The sequence below is a fragment of the Neomonachus schauinslandi genome, chromosome 11 (genome assembly GCF_002201575.2).
Source record: "Neomonachus schauinslandi chromosome 11, ASM220157v2, whole genome shotgun sequence".
Classification (NCBI taxonomy): domain Eukaryota; kingdom Metazoa; phylum Chordata; class Mammalia; order Carnivora; family Phocidae; genus Neomonachus; species Neomonachus schauinslandi.
The window spans coordinates 110366951-110382506 of NC_058413.1; the positions used below are offsets into that span (position 1 = coordinate 110366951).

A 15556-nucleotide genomic window follows, 5' to 3' on the forward strand; every position below is an offset into this window, starting at 1 on the left:
TTGTAATAAAGAGTCTGACTCCATTACTGATGTGAGTGCTCAAGCCCCACCACTACCCTGTGCTGCCCCATACCTGGGCAAGCTGATAAGTAACCCTGGGTGTTTCCTCCTTCAGCACCAAAGGGAAGTTCACGTCACGTAAGCCTGGCCAGCATGGAATTCCCACCCCGATCACAACGAAAGCAGTCAGTCTCCTCTCCCTGGATCTGCTTGGGAGCCACCCCGTCCTCCCCAGAAAGCCTCATTATGTAAACAATAAGACTTTTCATACCCTCTTGGTGTGGGCATGGCATCGTCTGTCTGTACCCCCAAACCAAGCCTGGGGGAAGGGAAGGGTCTGTCCCACCTCTATGTAGTGGCCACAACAATTCTAGTTGAAACAAATATGAAAATGTGTTACACGTGATTATAATTACTTACCTGAGTATAACCAATCGATTATATTTTATAATCTATGTAAACGCACTCATTAAAGTTCAAGTAGCAAGACGCAATGGTTAAAAAGGTTGGAAGGTGCTTTTGACACAATGATGTGCACTTTTATCCTCAGTATGTAAAGAACATTTAAAAAATATAAAAGTTCGACTGGAAGGGAAGTGTTAAATAGCCATGACTACCACGTAAACTGAGAGACACCCCTTACAGCAAATGCAACCTGGCGGGGAGGGGGGACACAGCAAGCTGAGAAAAACCCCATTAGGGCTCTCCACGGCTCTCCCCACACGGGACTTTCTGACGCTTCCTGTCCTCCCTCTCCCCGGTGTCACAGATCCAGAAGGAAATAGGTCATTTCTATCTGACTAAGAATTCCACCCACAAATAGCATTACATTAAGTGACTTGGATGGGTCAAAATGCAGTGAGAAGCCATTTTAAGTGCATTTGCTATGAAGGAAGACCCCTGTAAGGAGCTGCGACGAGCGCCCGTGCCGCGGGGACGTGCTCAGTCACTGAACCCACTCCTGAAACCAGCAGCACCGCGTGGGGGAACTACCTGGAATTTAAATAAAAACTAAAAAGGAGAGAGACAAGGAAATACCTGCGTGGCTTTTCTTCTTTAATTTCATGGCTCCAAATACAGAAAATGTCAAATCTTTGGTATGGATTTTCACTACAAAATCTGGTCACGTCAGCTTCCGTTCTGCTTTGTGTCCCTGGGTTTGGGGCCACAGATCTTTCAAGCCAAATGACAGACGGTGAGGGGAACGTGCAGATCGGAGGAGAATGTCAGCATTCCATCTGCACCGTGCTGGCTGGGAGCCCCACCCTCCGGAGCTCGGAGTCGCGCTAACGCGAGGTCGCCCAGCACATTTAATGCGCTCACGTTTGCCCATACTGTCCCTTGCACCTTGGGTTTAGTCTCCTCAGACTCCATCACCGTGTAAGGTTCTCGGGTTGCAGAAAGTGAGCCGCATTCGCTTCAGCAGACCACCCAGCTCGGCGTCCGACCCAGATGGCGCTGCCTGTCCCCGGCACTTTGATAATATTCCGTCACTTCCTCCCAAGGCACAGGGCCACGACAGTTCTCAGGTCCCAGAGCTGGTGCGCCCGGGTTAGGCCTGAGGATTCACCTGCTTATAGAAGTAAATGCCGGTGATACGTGCGTTTGTGACGCTACACAAAAACAAGCATAAAGGAGGCAGAAAAGGTACTCCCTTTCCATACTACAACTCCCAGAACGAGTTTTGTGATGTGTACGTAGCCTCACACTCGCTTCCGGGCAGAAAGATCCCTGTTCCTGCCAGGTCAGGCTGTGCCGGTGACCTCGCTGTCGCGGGGATCCTATGCAGTCCGGCGGAGCCTCGGAATGTGACCTGCTGTGGAAACGGGGTCCTTGCAGGCATAAGTAAGGCAAAGACTGCGGTGGGCCCTGAACGCAGGGATGCAGAACCAGGACGCAGAGACACAGAGATGATGAGGCAGACGATGGGCCTGCAAGCCAGGGACACACTCCTCAACGCAGCCCCCGGGGCAGAGCGCGCCTTTGAAGGTGAAGGAGCTTGAGCGGCAGGAAGGTCACCGACCCCACGTGCCCACCGCACCCCTGTCCTTGAAGCAGGTCAACGGGCTGTCGTGGGAGGAGCCCTCGCCAGACCGGGAGGAAAGGAGCAGCCTTATCGCCAAAGACAGAGGGACACCAGGCCTTGCGGAGCGTCCCGCAGCTTAGCTCGCCTCCCCCCTACTCCTGGCCTTCCGACAGCTGTCCCCCCCTTCATCAGACCCATCTACCACGTCCCCAGGCCTTCATTTCCTCACGAAGGCCCCCGCGTCCCATAGAACTTACACTTCATACATTTACAAGCTTCCCTCCCGTTCCTGTCTTTGTCAGTTCCAGGTGCAGATCCAGCCAGGGACCCCACGGGGCTGGAGGGAAGGTTCTCCCTCCCCTGACCAGCACCCTTCAGACGCTGGGAGAGAGCATGCGGTGTCTCCCTCCTGGCCTCCAGCAAAGGATTCCACGCTACTAACACACTGATTCAGCCTCCTGGCCACCCAGGCGACCAGACAACACACTCCTGTTGTCATGAGCCATTCAGCCTGTGAGGCTTTGTTACGGCAACCCCAGGAGACTGACAGACTTTGGGAGGTCGCTACCATTACCTGCCCAAAATTAGGCAGTTCCTGCGTCAGACACGGCTAGGTACCTGCCCGAAATGCGTGTTCCTGAGTTTTATTTGGGTTGGCAACATGTCCGTGCCAAATACTACATTTCCTAGCCAGGGAAAGCCAAGGAAAGAGAAGCAAAAATCACCGAGAAGACTCTTCAGGGGAGACTGAACTGCCCCCCTGCCGGCAACACAGAGGTCCAGACCGGCGCTCCCGCGGCCAGGAGAGGGTGGGGCGGGAACCAGGCTCTCAGGGCGCTGGCTCAGCCAGATAAGAGGAGCCCAGGTCCCTGGAGGCTGGGGACTTGCCCTATCTGCCCTGGAGCTCCGGCTGGGAAGAGGATAATAAAATAAACCTGAGCTTCGTTTATCTCACTGGGCTCTAGCTGAAACCGAGCACAAACTTAGTAGCGATTACTGAGTGCCAGAATCAGGACTGACTCCAAACACACAGGATGCTAGGATTCACCTGCTTTCCCGCCGGAGGACGCAGGAGGCGACCAGCACAACCGCACACAGCAGATGCAGCGTGGACGCGTCGTGCGCTAGTCTAGGCTGTGACACAGCCCGACAGACAACAATCCCCGGACGTTAGGGTCCTCACGAGGCTGACGTGCAATTTTTAAAAATACATCAGTGTAGGGCGTACGGAGAGAAACAGCTCAGAGGTGGCTGGGAAGCAGAAGACAGGCTTGAGTCAGGGTGGTCGGAAAGCCCCCATGGGAAAGGTGACGTGTGGGCCAATGTCCAGAGGAAGCAAAACATGAAGACAGGTGGACACCCAGAGAGGAGCCCTCCAGGCAGAAGAGACAGCGAGTGAGAGGACCATGAGCAACCCCCAGCTCCCGATCTGCAACATGAGATGACCGGACAAAATCACCTCCAACATGCCTTCGAAGTGATATGGGGACTGTGGGAGCAGGTCCAACCAAACGATGGGCTGGAACCTTGCCTGAAAATACCCCCACCTGCCCAAGGTCCCGCCTGGAAGCTTCTGCAGGAGATTTCTCTTAGTTCAAAGGCTGTTTACAGGTGTAATGGGAGTGGAGACTGTTCTGAAGGCAAATATGCTTTGGAAACTGGCTGCTCACTGCAGGACTTCTCAGGTCCTTTAAAACGCCAGTGTGGACAATGATTATCTGAAAGTGAACTATGGCATGCAGACTCTGCCAGACTCACCTGAGCATGGAAGCCTTTTTAAATGCAGGGTACCTGAGGAGACTGTTCCACGGAACACACCTCGGGAACAAATACAGGACACTAGAGGCTCGCAAACATTTTCTGTAAAGGACCAAATAATAACTATTTTAGGCTCTGTGGACCAAACGTTCTGCTGCAACTATTTGATTTCCCATTCTAGCTTGCAAGCAGCCACAGACAACATGTAATTATGAACGGATGGGCCTGGCTAAGATACTACATTTCAATTTAATATACTTCTTACACGTCATAAAATGTTAGTCTTGTTTTGATTTTTCTCAACCATTTAGAAATGTGAACTATTTTAAATTCACTGGTCGTACAAAGACAGAGAGAGGACTGGATTTGACCTGCAGGCTGTACTTTGCCAACCCCAGCTATAAACAAATGTACATTTATCCTATTTTTTTGGCAATTGGTACATTTTTTTTAATGCATTGCTTAAAGTCACATGGCTGGCATCCTGATCACCAACAAAGGTGGTTGTGAATCACATTCCCAAAATGTATTTGAGGCCGGAAATGGTTCAGAAGAAAAATCACATTTTTAGACATAGTTCCTTTATAATTACTTCCTGATAGAAAAATGGAGCTTAACTCTGCCCTTATATTTTAATTCTACTTTGATAACAAAATTATTAGGAAAAATGGCATATATTTTTCTAGTATTGGTTTTTATTTTCCTCTGTAAAATTTTTGAAAATCGAATGATCATTCTTTCTCTAGAAGAAACTCTAAATGCATTGTCCTTCTGTGGAAAGGAAGCATTTGCATGCAGCCCAGCCTCAGCCAAAAGTGCACTTACTGTTGTCTTGAACAGGCTCGCCTGCCTTTTTCCTCTCCACCTGGGGCGTCTACTTACTCTTATCACTGCTTCCAAACTGGCCCGTCCCCTTTCCCTGTCTTGCCAAAATCTAAGTACCGTCACGGTCCTTTCTCTTCCACTTTTCCTTTAAATCTGTGCTCACAGTAAATCAGAGCCTCACTCTCACTGTGATATAAACGACTTATAAAAGCAAACAGTTTCACGATCCTGTTGGGTGTGTTTGCATTTTAGCAGAAGGAATGAAACTTTACCTCTGGCGCTCCCATCCCCAGGCAGCTGGCAGCTGGGAGAACCAGGTCTTCCAGGAACCTCAGGTAAGTTTCCAGTCCTGAAATCACATCCCATCGGAAGTCACCTCCCTCAGCCACGAGCAGAAGCGCGCTGGCCCCAGGCAGAGGCTCCAGTCAAGGCTCGCCCGGCCCCGATGCACGCGGACACAGAGAGCCTTTTCCCCTCCCTGTGGAGCAGGACAAATAGTCTTCCCTCCACTCTTCCGAGTTCTCGGCTGACACCTCCTATAATAAAAGATGGATTAATGAGAAAAGCATGAAGTTTATTGACATGTACACTTGATGCATCCATGGAGATGACCCCGGGGGAAGTGAGTGAGTCCCCAGGTGGCCTGAGCCACCAGCCGAAATACCATCTTCAGGACAGATAGAGAAGGTGTGTGTGGGGCTACGGGGGTGTCTGTCCTTCTCCTTAGTCGATACCGTCTTGTGATTGAGACTACGGAGTCTTCCTGGTGCGGATGGAGATTTCCTTTATAAATGTCAATGTCCCTCCCAAGAGGCTAACTTCAGCATCTGCTGTTTCCCAAAATGACCAGCTCCGGAAAATCCTGATGCGAGAGAAGCAGGTTTGGGGGCGGCTTATTCTGCTTCCTTCCCACCAACATGCTGAGCCTGAACCGAGACTTCAACTGCCCCCATTCTGACCTCGGTCTGTACTGTCTAATTAATTAAGTTCCTTCCAGCTTCTCTCCTAACTCAGGCAAAAGACGGGAGAGGCGGGGTGGGGTGCGTCAAAGCACCCCATCATGAGCACACAGACCACCCCTCCAGCAACAGGCACTGCCCTGACGCCAGCAAGACCACCAGCGACCTGACCTTTGCCACCCACCTGCACGGACCCACGACCTCTGCCCCACATGCTGCTCATCTAAACCTGGGCGTATTTTCAGTATTTGGAGACAGTCTTTGAGACGCCAGCCCACCGTCTTCCGGGTGTTGGCCTCCCTGAAAGAAACTCCTTCCTGTCTCTCTGTCTTCAGATTCTGGCAGCGGCGAGTGTCCGAAACTGGTCTGTTTGGGCATCCCTGAGTCCTGGCTACAAACCCTATCTCAGAAAACACAGCGTCTGATCGGAATGCTTCTAGGAAACACTTGGAAACCCAGGACCTGTCCCTGCCGGAATTTTCAAGCCCCAACACACAAAGGGAAAGGATCGAGGAGCTTGGCTAGCAGCTGACCACTCATGTGGGGTATCGAGCTTTCTATCACCAACACTTATTTAGTCTGACTTTTGTAAGGTACATAAAATACACCAATGAGTATTCAACCCTCCGAGAAATGCTCGCTCTGTCCACCGTCATGGCTTGGGACTGTCACTCTGGCTGAGCAACATAGTCATGTAGAGCACAGACAGACTCTTGGACGCGCCCGGAAATAGAAAGCTCTTGTCCAAGGACAGAGTAACCCGACTGCAAATATAATGGAGCTCACGCAGCATACACTGCATTTCCCTCTCCTTCCCTTCATTTGCTTCTCCACCAGTGGATGCGATTTCTGAAAATCCCTGCTCTTATGTTGATGTTTTGCAGGGAACCAGAGAGAGTAGGCTGAGAAAGAAACAGGACCTTCCTGTTCTCATGTTACATTATACTTTCCAGCCGTTTGAAGTTAGTGTAACCCTTCACTAAGTACTTGGCAAACTTTAAACCATACATCTGTGAAGCTGGGGTTTTTTTTTTTTTCCTTCACATTACCTTCCACCTTCTTTAAAATAAACCACTCGTTGTCCAAAAGGGAAAACTCAAATTTGTTTTTTTTTTTTAAGTAATCTATAATGGAGTAAAACATTGCTGGAAGGTTATCTTTTAGTAAATTAATTTACTGTGCAATAAATCTCTAAGAAAGTGAACCCAGGGAAATCAGTTTTCAACCTTGAATATGTAAGCCTCTGTTTGCTTTTTTTAATTAACAAAATATAAATTTTTAAAATTAGAAAGGTACATGAACCTGATTCTCTAAATGTTTACATTACACAGAAACTTACAGAATCAAAGGGGAAAGTCATAGCCCACCTTCTTGTGTTTCTTGATTTAATATTAAAATAAGGAGGCAAATGTATGGAAATAAGTTTGTTGGCAAATTTTATTAGATTTAAGTTTTAGTTTTGCCTACATTTTCCCAGATTTTATCCCTAGGAGATCATAAAAACTATTCTTAAGATCACGAAATGCAAGGCCTGCAGGATGCTCCACGGACAAAGGCAGCCTCCCCTTCTGCTTCCCTGCCCTGAGCGCCTGGTCTTCCCGTGCTCTAGCTGCCTTGGCCTGAAACCTCAGGACACTGTTGGCGGTTCTCCAGCATCCTCCCGCCTCCCGGGCTTTTAAGTGCCTTTGCAAACACCGACCTCTCTGCTTGCAAAGCCCCCTCCCCTAGGAGCACCTCACGGCGTGCTAGTAGCCCTTCAAGGCTCAGCTCCAACAACCTCCGCAGTGACTTCCAGCCCCTCCCCACCGCCGTTCAGGGACGGCGACTTACTCCTTGGTCCCCGGATGGACGGCATCCTAGACACACTTACGTGTCGCGATTCTGGAGTTGTTTCGGTCCAGAGACCTGTCATCCTTAACGTCCGGCGGGTTCTCCGCCGGGCAGGGTGGGCAGCGAGGCCCCTCTCGTTCTAGCCTTGGGGCCTGACCCTGGGCTTGGACCAGGAGCTCTCAGGACTGGCTGGACACTGAGACCCCAAGGGACGCGCCAGGGCTCGGCGGCAGGGCTGGGGAACACGGGAGACTGTCCTCCCGCCGGGCAGGCGCGGTCGCGGCCCCGACTGCAGGCTGCGATGGGGGTCGCGGGAAGCGCGCACCGGACACCGGGGTCTGCGGCACAGACTGCAGACTCGACACGCGTTCGGGGCCGAGGCGGGCCAGGAAGCACCGCGTCCTGTGACGACGCTGCCCACCGGAGGGAGCTCACGGCCGCGGCTGCGCCAGCCAGGCGGCCCTGGGCACCGGCGCGACCGCGAGCGACGGAAGCACCGCCGGCCCGGTTGCCCCGCGTTGCGCGCTCGGCGGACTCTGGCGGCCGCGCACTGACTCGACTTCCACTTATTACACTGTTTCCGGGGGGAAAGGGATCTGGCTGCTAAACGGAGTTGCAAACACATTCTTAGAACGTAGTCCACGCGTCGCGTGGAACTGGCTGTTCCGAGGCCCCGGGTCCGTGCGGCCACCGGTTGCAGCGGCCTGAGCGCAGGCCCAGGGAACGCCACACGCAGGTCCGGCGGGCCGTGCTGCGCAGGCGTAGTGAAGTCGGCCGCAGGTCATTTCCCCACCCCTCCCCCGCAGGCAGCTCTGCGCAGGCGCAGCGAACTCCGGAGGTCGGCCCCGCAGGCAGCGCTGCGCCGGCGCAGGGAACTCCGCAGGCAGGACACGCCCCTGCCGCCCCCGCAGGCAGCTTTGCGCAGGCGCAGAGAACTCCGCAGGGAGAACCGCCCCCTCCCTCCCCGGCAGGCATCTCTGCGCAGGCGCAGGGAACTCCGCAGGAGGACCACGGGCCGCGCTGCGCCTCTGGACAAGTCGCCGCTTTGCGGCATCAAAGAGCATTTGTACTTTTCCACTGCTGAGAAGTGATTTCTACCAGTTTGCTGGTTGGTAGAAACAGATCAACTTTCACAATGCTTGCCTTGCCTGCCGAGCGGTCCCGAGGCTGCCCACTTCTGGGAAGTAACAGAAAGCGCCCGAGGACGGGAAATCGCAGCATTTGGGAGGACGGATGGAGGAGGATGTGGAAAATGACCGTCAGGTAAAAACAGACGTTACAACTCGGACGAAACGCCTTCACTGACTTTGGGTTAAAAATTTTAAAAGAGGGGCGCCTGGGTGGCTCAGTTGGTTAAGAGGATTGGTCATCCCCGCACACAGCAGTACCAGGAGCTTGAGCCTGGGAGTGCGTCGGGACGGGCGCCGGCCCGGTGTGCGGGGTGTACGCGGGGCGTTGGCGGGCTGCGGGAGCGCGGGCTGCGGGTGTTCCTGCAGCGCCCACCAGCGCGGGAGCAGCGACGTCAGGGTCCCGGGCGTGAGTTCCAGACTCCGCCGCTTCTCCCGATCCTCCAGCCTGCGCCGTCGGGCTCAGCGTTCGCGGGCTGCACCGGGAGCTGGGCCGGCGGCCCCGCTCACGAGGGACACACCGATGCCGGGGACGGTCAGAAGCTGCCGTGGACAGCTGAGCGGCCCAAAGCAAGTTGCGGCCAAAGGCGGAACCGACATCCGGAGGGAAAGCCGTGCACACGCCGCACACGCGGAGCTCGGAACGCTGCAGGTGCACAGGCCCAGCGTGCGGGCGGCCAGGGCCCCGGGGAACGTGCGGACAGACCCCGGTGTCACGGCGGCCCGGGGATCGTGCGGACAGACCCCGGTGTCACCGCGGCCCGGGGATCGTGCAGACAGACCCCGGTGTCACGGCGGCCCGGGCACGTGCGGACAGACCCCGGTGTCACGGCGGCCCGGGCACGTGCGGACAGACCCCCGTGTCACCGTGGCCCCAAGGCAGTCCAGGCCCCTGCGGGGGGAGAATCGGACAGCGTCCAGGACCCAGGCTGAGGGTGGGGCCAGGTGGGGGCAGTGGCCCCCCTCGGTAGCTCAGGGCTGGGAGGAGGCCAGAGCCGGCAGTCTTTGGACTTCAGGGCCTTGGGACGTTAACTCAGAGAAGCCGTATTTAAAGGGCAGCAGAACACAGGGCAACGTGTATGAATTTAGAAAATGTCTTTTGAGCACTTAGATTGCTAGTCACTGGACAAAACCTGGGAAATGCAAGTATGGACTCCATAGGGAGACACTACTGTGTGCCACCTGGTTCTCTACTCATGGACGAAGGAGGAATTCCCCAACTGCTGGGAAGCCCTCAGCTACCAGGTCCCTGCAGGGCCTGCCTCATTCCCACAGGAGCCCACATTGCATAGCTCATCAGAGGGGGCCCAGCGCCTCCTTGGTAGCAATAAAGAGGCTCTCCTCTCCTGCAGTGGGAGAGCAGAGAAAGCCAAGGATCAGACCAGGACTTAATCATAAGACCTGAGCTCCCCAAATGGCAGGTCTGCTGTGCCAAGGTCGGGGCCCTGGATGGGAAAGGACAGAACCCTGCATGGAATAGGATTCATCTCAGTTGATGACCCCAAACTCTTGAATCCGAACTCTGAGCCTGCAGAAGACACCCACCGATCCCACTAGGAGCTAGCACTCCCTACTTTTTTGAGGGTATTGCAGAGGTCTCTCCCCAGAAGACAGCCTGTGCTCTCCCCTCCTTGACATCTGTACCGACCTCAGCTCTGGCTTCAAGGCTAATAACTAGGTTCAGTCACAATATAACCGAGCTGGGGTCAGGCTGGTGAGAAAGGGAAGGAACTATTACAAAGAAATTGTGGTTCCCGGCCAGCCTGTACCTGCAGGGGCCAGGAGATAATGCTCGAGACTGGATGAAGGAGACTGGAACGTGAAGGAGACCGGAGGGATGAAGGAAAGTGCAGGGTTTATCACCTTAGAACACCCTGGAAAGGACCCCCGGAGTGCAGCAGATAGGCTACCAGGATGGCCCTAGGTGCACAGAAAAAGTGAAGCCCACACTGAATAATGGAGACATGCCCAAAAATGGAAGAAAGGATTAAAAGGCTCGGAGAAATGGGCATGCTGGTGAAGATCTACCATGGAAGGCTGAAAAACCCATCAGAGCACTATGTCCCATGGAAGAGCCAAAGGATACATTATGTACCAGAGCATGGAGGGATGTATGGGTGAGGGGGCTCCAGCATCACTAAGAGGGCCAGTGGTGGCTCCTGTCTCTAGGCCAGGCTCATGGTGGAAGATGTCACTACAGAATGGGGATGACTAACAGCCACTCGAACGTTAGGACCCCAAAACAAGAGGCCAGGTGGAAGGCAAGGTCAGGCTATGGAAAGGCAAGTGGATGGAATTACTGTCATGAGTGGCAAGAACAGAGGGGCAGCCAGGGAAGCTGGACCCACTGAGAGTTGTGGAGATGGTTGACAGAACACAGCCTCCTTGGGGCAAAATAGATGGGTAGCTGACAAGGGTGCTACTCCATCCATCTAACCCAAAGAAATCAGGGATGGGTAAACAGGAGGTTAAAGGCAGCCGCTCAATAAAAACTCACAATCCTCCCTGAAATGTCTGAGCCTGAGCCAGTTTTCCAACTTGGAGCCCACTGACTAAAAGAGAGGGCCAGTCCCTAAGAGGAAGGGCCCTGAAACACCACGGCACATCTACGTGATAACGATCCCCCAGCCCAAGACACCAGTGGCCATGTACTTACAGAGCTGCGCACTGGGGAACAGGAATAGAGAGTCACTGGACACTGGGTCTGACAGAGGCCGGAAGCGACAGCATGCATCCCGTATGGGGTGCAGCATACGGCGGCGACGTGAGAAGTGGAGTCCAACTCACAGTGGGCCTGCTGGCTCTGCAGGACAGCCCAGTGCCCACTGCCCTAGTCCCCAGGGCTATCATTGGACATACTGCAGAACCTCCTGTTGGGCGCTTGGCCCGTGGGGTGAGGACTGTTAGTGGGGAAGTCGGAGTGCAAGCCCAGACCTGCCCTCCCTTCACTCCCAGGCTAGATCCCGAGTCAAGAGCAGTTTCTCAGCCCCAGGAAAACAGCATCTGTCAGTGAGCACTCAGTGTCAGGTGGAGATGGGCGGCGCGGAGAGTACATCAGGGAAGGAGACTGAAATTTAAATACGGGAGTCTGGAAGGAAGTCGACGGGAAGATGACATCTGAGCCCAGACTCACAGAATGTGAGGGCTGGATGTGAAAGAAACTGACCCCGAGGTTTTTCAGTTTGAGCGTCTGGAAGGACGGCGTCGCCATTTACCAAGAGGCAGAGGACAGAGAGTGGCTGACATGCAGCCGAGCAGGTGTGGTTAGGGAGTCAGGCTGCGGCTGTTGGGGCTCAGAAATGTGACGCTGGCCCAGCGGCTGGCCTGCAGGGGTGCGGTCGCTGATGCGCGGGGCTGAGGCTCAGACTGGCCTGAGCACCTCTCCTGCTATAACCAAAGCTCGAGGGGGCCTCTCCTCGAAGCCTCTCATTCTCAGTGCCTACCGTGGTGTCTTCAGTTCATACTTGTTCAGTGAACGAATTGATAACATGATTTTTTCCTCCCACTCCGTAATAAATATGCCTTAAAAGTCCATAAAAATGGTATCTTAAAAAGACAAAAACAAAACATCCAAAGCCATCTAAATGTCTAATAATAAAGTAAGAACACTATGATTCGTTCAGCCACTAGATCGTGTACCCTCTGACCATAGTGCAGTGTGGAAACGTGGTTTAAATAGAACAGTAGATGAAAGGAAATGATACAAAAATTTATAGGAAAGCAAAAAGCATACAAATAAAAAAAATACACCAAAATGATAACAATGATTGTGGTTTAGGGAGATGGAATTACTAGGTGATTTTTGTTTTATTCTTTCTATTCTCTAAGTGTTCTTAAATGTGTCAATTCTAATTATAATAAAACATTTTAAGATTTTATTTTTAAGCAATCTCTATGCCCAACATGGGGCTCGAACCCACAACCCCGAGATCAAGAGTCACCTGCTCCAACGACTGAGCCCGCCAGGTGCCCCAACACCTTTGACTTTTAGCTATGATTATAGCAACTATCTGTGGTGCTAATCAGAAGTGAGTATGTAAAATTGTTAAATATACATATATATTTATATATAAACAAATACATAAAATTGTCATGTCCATAACTGATAGTCGTATATATATACAAAATTTATATATATAATTCAAATATATAACTTATAAAATAAATTATATATACTATTTTATTTAATACGGGAAAGCTACTACTTAAAAAATGCCAATTAGTAGGCAAAATAGATTTTAAAGATGAACATGAGAGAGGTGTTAGGACATGGATCCCTTTGGGTGGGGAGGAATTTAGAATATACTGCTATTCAACAAAGAATGTTAGATATCTTAAATCCTTTTTGAAATAAGATGGAAAATTAGCAACTACAGGAGATACTGGAATCCAAAAGGAGTCATCCAAAAGTGAACTCTAATAGGGAGCCAAAATTTCATAGGAAATAAGTGTTTTTGCATTTTATTTTGGAAAAACATAATGAAACGAAGTATTTTTTCTCTTAGTTTGTAATTCCCCAAAGTCAAGAATTTACTGTGTTATTGGCATCACTTTCTGAGAACCTTCATCATCATGTTTGACCCCTGCAGCGGCATCACAGAGATGATCATCTGTATGAAAATACGAATGGGCTTCACCATTTTTCCCTGAAGGTCTCCACGGAATCTAGCTTTGTTGATTTTGGCCTCCAGTTTTCATGTATTCTCACCTGGCTCAGTCCCCGTTTGTCACATGCACTGCCATCTCCAACATTACCTTCCTTTCTGAACATTACGGAATCCTGTGAATTTGACAAGATTAACAGAAATTGATTTCCAGTGACGATGGGGTGCCTGGGTGGCTCAGCCAGTTAAGCATCCAGCATCAGATTCTTGGTTTCAGCTCAGGTCATAGTCTCAGGGTCCAGAGATCAAGCCCTGTGTCTGGCTCCACGCTCAGTGGGGAGTCTGCTCGAGATTCACTCCCTCTCCCTCCCCCCCCACACTCACGCTTTTGCGCACTTTCTCTCAAATAAATAAATAAATAAAATCTTAAAAAAAGAAATCAATTTCCAATGACAAAATGACCGATGGACAGGCAAGGACGTAGATCCAAAGGAGTGTCTGAGGAGGAGAGGTCACTGGATTACAGTTTCAGGCTCTGCCTTTAATGCAGGGATGTGATGTGAGGCCCTGATGACCCACACCCTCCCAGAGCAGGAAGGAAACTTCCAGCATTTAGTCAAACCCTTATTTTATAATTCAGCCTCAGGGCACAGATCAAGTATTCCCAGATCACACAACAAATGGGGAGCAGCTCAGGGCTACATTCCAGATCTGTGTCGTGCCCTCTGTAATGATGGGGGACGGCGGGAGGTGATACGGACAAGACTGGCTCTCTTACAAGTCCCCCACCTGGAGGAACCAAACAGCTTGTCCCCAAACCTGCTCAGTCACCCTCCCCAGGCCAGGCCAGGGCTGTGCTGACAGAGCCCAAAGCCTGCACCCAGCAGTGTGAGATCACATCACTGTTCACTGGGTCTAAATGAGCACGACAGCATGGTTTTTAGCTAATCCTGAAAACTGCTGTTTCAAAAGCAATATTCAGGGGCGAATCACTGAAATGGAAACAAAACCAACCAACCAACAACTCACGTATCATCTAACAGGGAACAAAGGGAGAGGAACCACCCCACTAACTGGTTTAGGGCTTGTCATCTCCCCAGCCAGGCTGCAAGCCCAAGCCTGAAGCCTCAGCCCTGCCCAACCCCACCTTATTCCACGTTTTCTCCAGAACATCTTTAGGGAGGGGCTGGTCTTATGCAAGGCAGACAACACTTTTCGTTGCCTCCTGGCTTCTGGTTCCCAGGAGCAAAGCACATGGAGGTGAGTGACAAAACCCATTTACATAGAGGCAGTTGAGTAACATAGGTGTAAAAGTTTTAATTTTTTTCCATCTGAGAAATAAAATTCACCTTGGAACCAAGCTCGGTTCAGAGGGAGGCTATTTTAAAACCCAACTCACCCTCGCAGTCTGCAGTCACTTCTGAGAACTCAGAATTACTGACCTGAAAAATTCCAAATAGTCTTTTTAACACTCCAGAAGAATTCTTTATTTGGCCAGTGGAGCTGCTGAGGGTGAACGTGGAAGGTAAGCTGCACCCATGTGATCTCTCCCCAGAGGAATCTTTCTAAAGATAAAAATCTACAGCCACTAAAATTGCACGTCTTGGGAGTTCTTTCATGATCTGACCCTCCAGCTTCACCTTTCCAGCGGGTCCCAACTCCTACCCGGCATTATCCCTCGTCCCGCTCCTCCCGCCTCTGATCTAACCGCCACCGGCCCGGCCATGGCCTTCTCGAATTCTCCTCCTCCGGGAAGCCCTCTTGGCATCTTGAAGCTGGCGCAGGGGCCTCTCTCCTCGCAGCCGCTCACCTGCCCTGTTCTCCACCGGACCCTGCACAGGGTCCTGCTCCACCCGGATGCCCCGCCCACCCTTCCTGAGAGTTATGTTACATCATAGTCCCTGTGCCAGGAACCTAGTGGACCCTCGGCAGCTGGGAGTTGAATCTGGGAAGAAACTAATGCTAATGAGCACCTACCAGTTCTAGGCACGTACGTAATTTAGATACATCTTTCTTTTAACCGCCAAACATCTCTAAAATGTAAGAATCATTAACCCCATTCTGTGGATAACGGAACTGAGTCTCCAGAATTCCCTTTGGCAAGGTACACGAGGTAGGACTAGAGCGATCCGCAGCTCTATTCCACCTGTCTCTCCTGCAGCGGACTGTGGCCGGCGGGGCGGGCGGGGCGGGCGGAGCAGCCCAGAACAGCAGGTGTAAGCGCGCAGGCGCCGCCCGCCCGCACGATACCCCGCCCAGCCGTCTCGGCTCCGCCCTTAACCTAGGTGGCCCCGCCCATCCGGCCCAGAGCCCCACCCTCACCTGAGTCCTTGTCCACCCAGCCCAGGGTCCTGCTCCCCCCGGATGCCCCGCCCACCCCGCCCAGGGTTCCGCCCTCACGCCGGTGCCCCGCCCGCCCTGCCCAGG

General features: G+C 52.2%; 1 long non-coding RNA gene across 2 annotated transcripts; it reads right to left on the minus strand.

The window, feature by feature from the left end:
- Positions 1-1288: 1288 nt before the first annotated feature.
- Positions 1289-7559, minus strand: LOC110586221. Of its 2 annotated transcripts, XR_002480680.1 has the most exons (4): positions 7439-7559; positions 4882-5145; positions 3785-3886; positions 1289-1570 (listed from the first exon to the last, which is right to left on the minus strand). It is a non-coding gene; the product is annotated as an uncharacterized LOC110586221 (long non-coding RNA). The 2 variants fall into 2 exon arrangements; XR_002480679.1 differs by lacking the exon at positions 1289-1570 and having other exon boundaries at positions 2596-3886.
- Positions 7560-15556: the final 7997 nt, after the last annotated feature.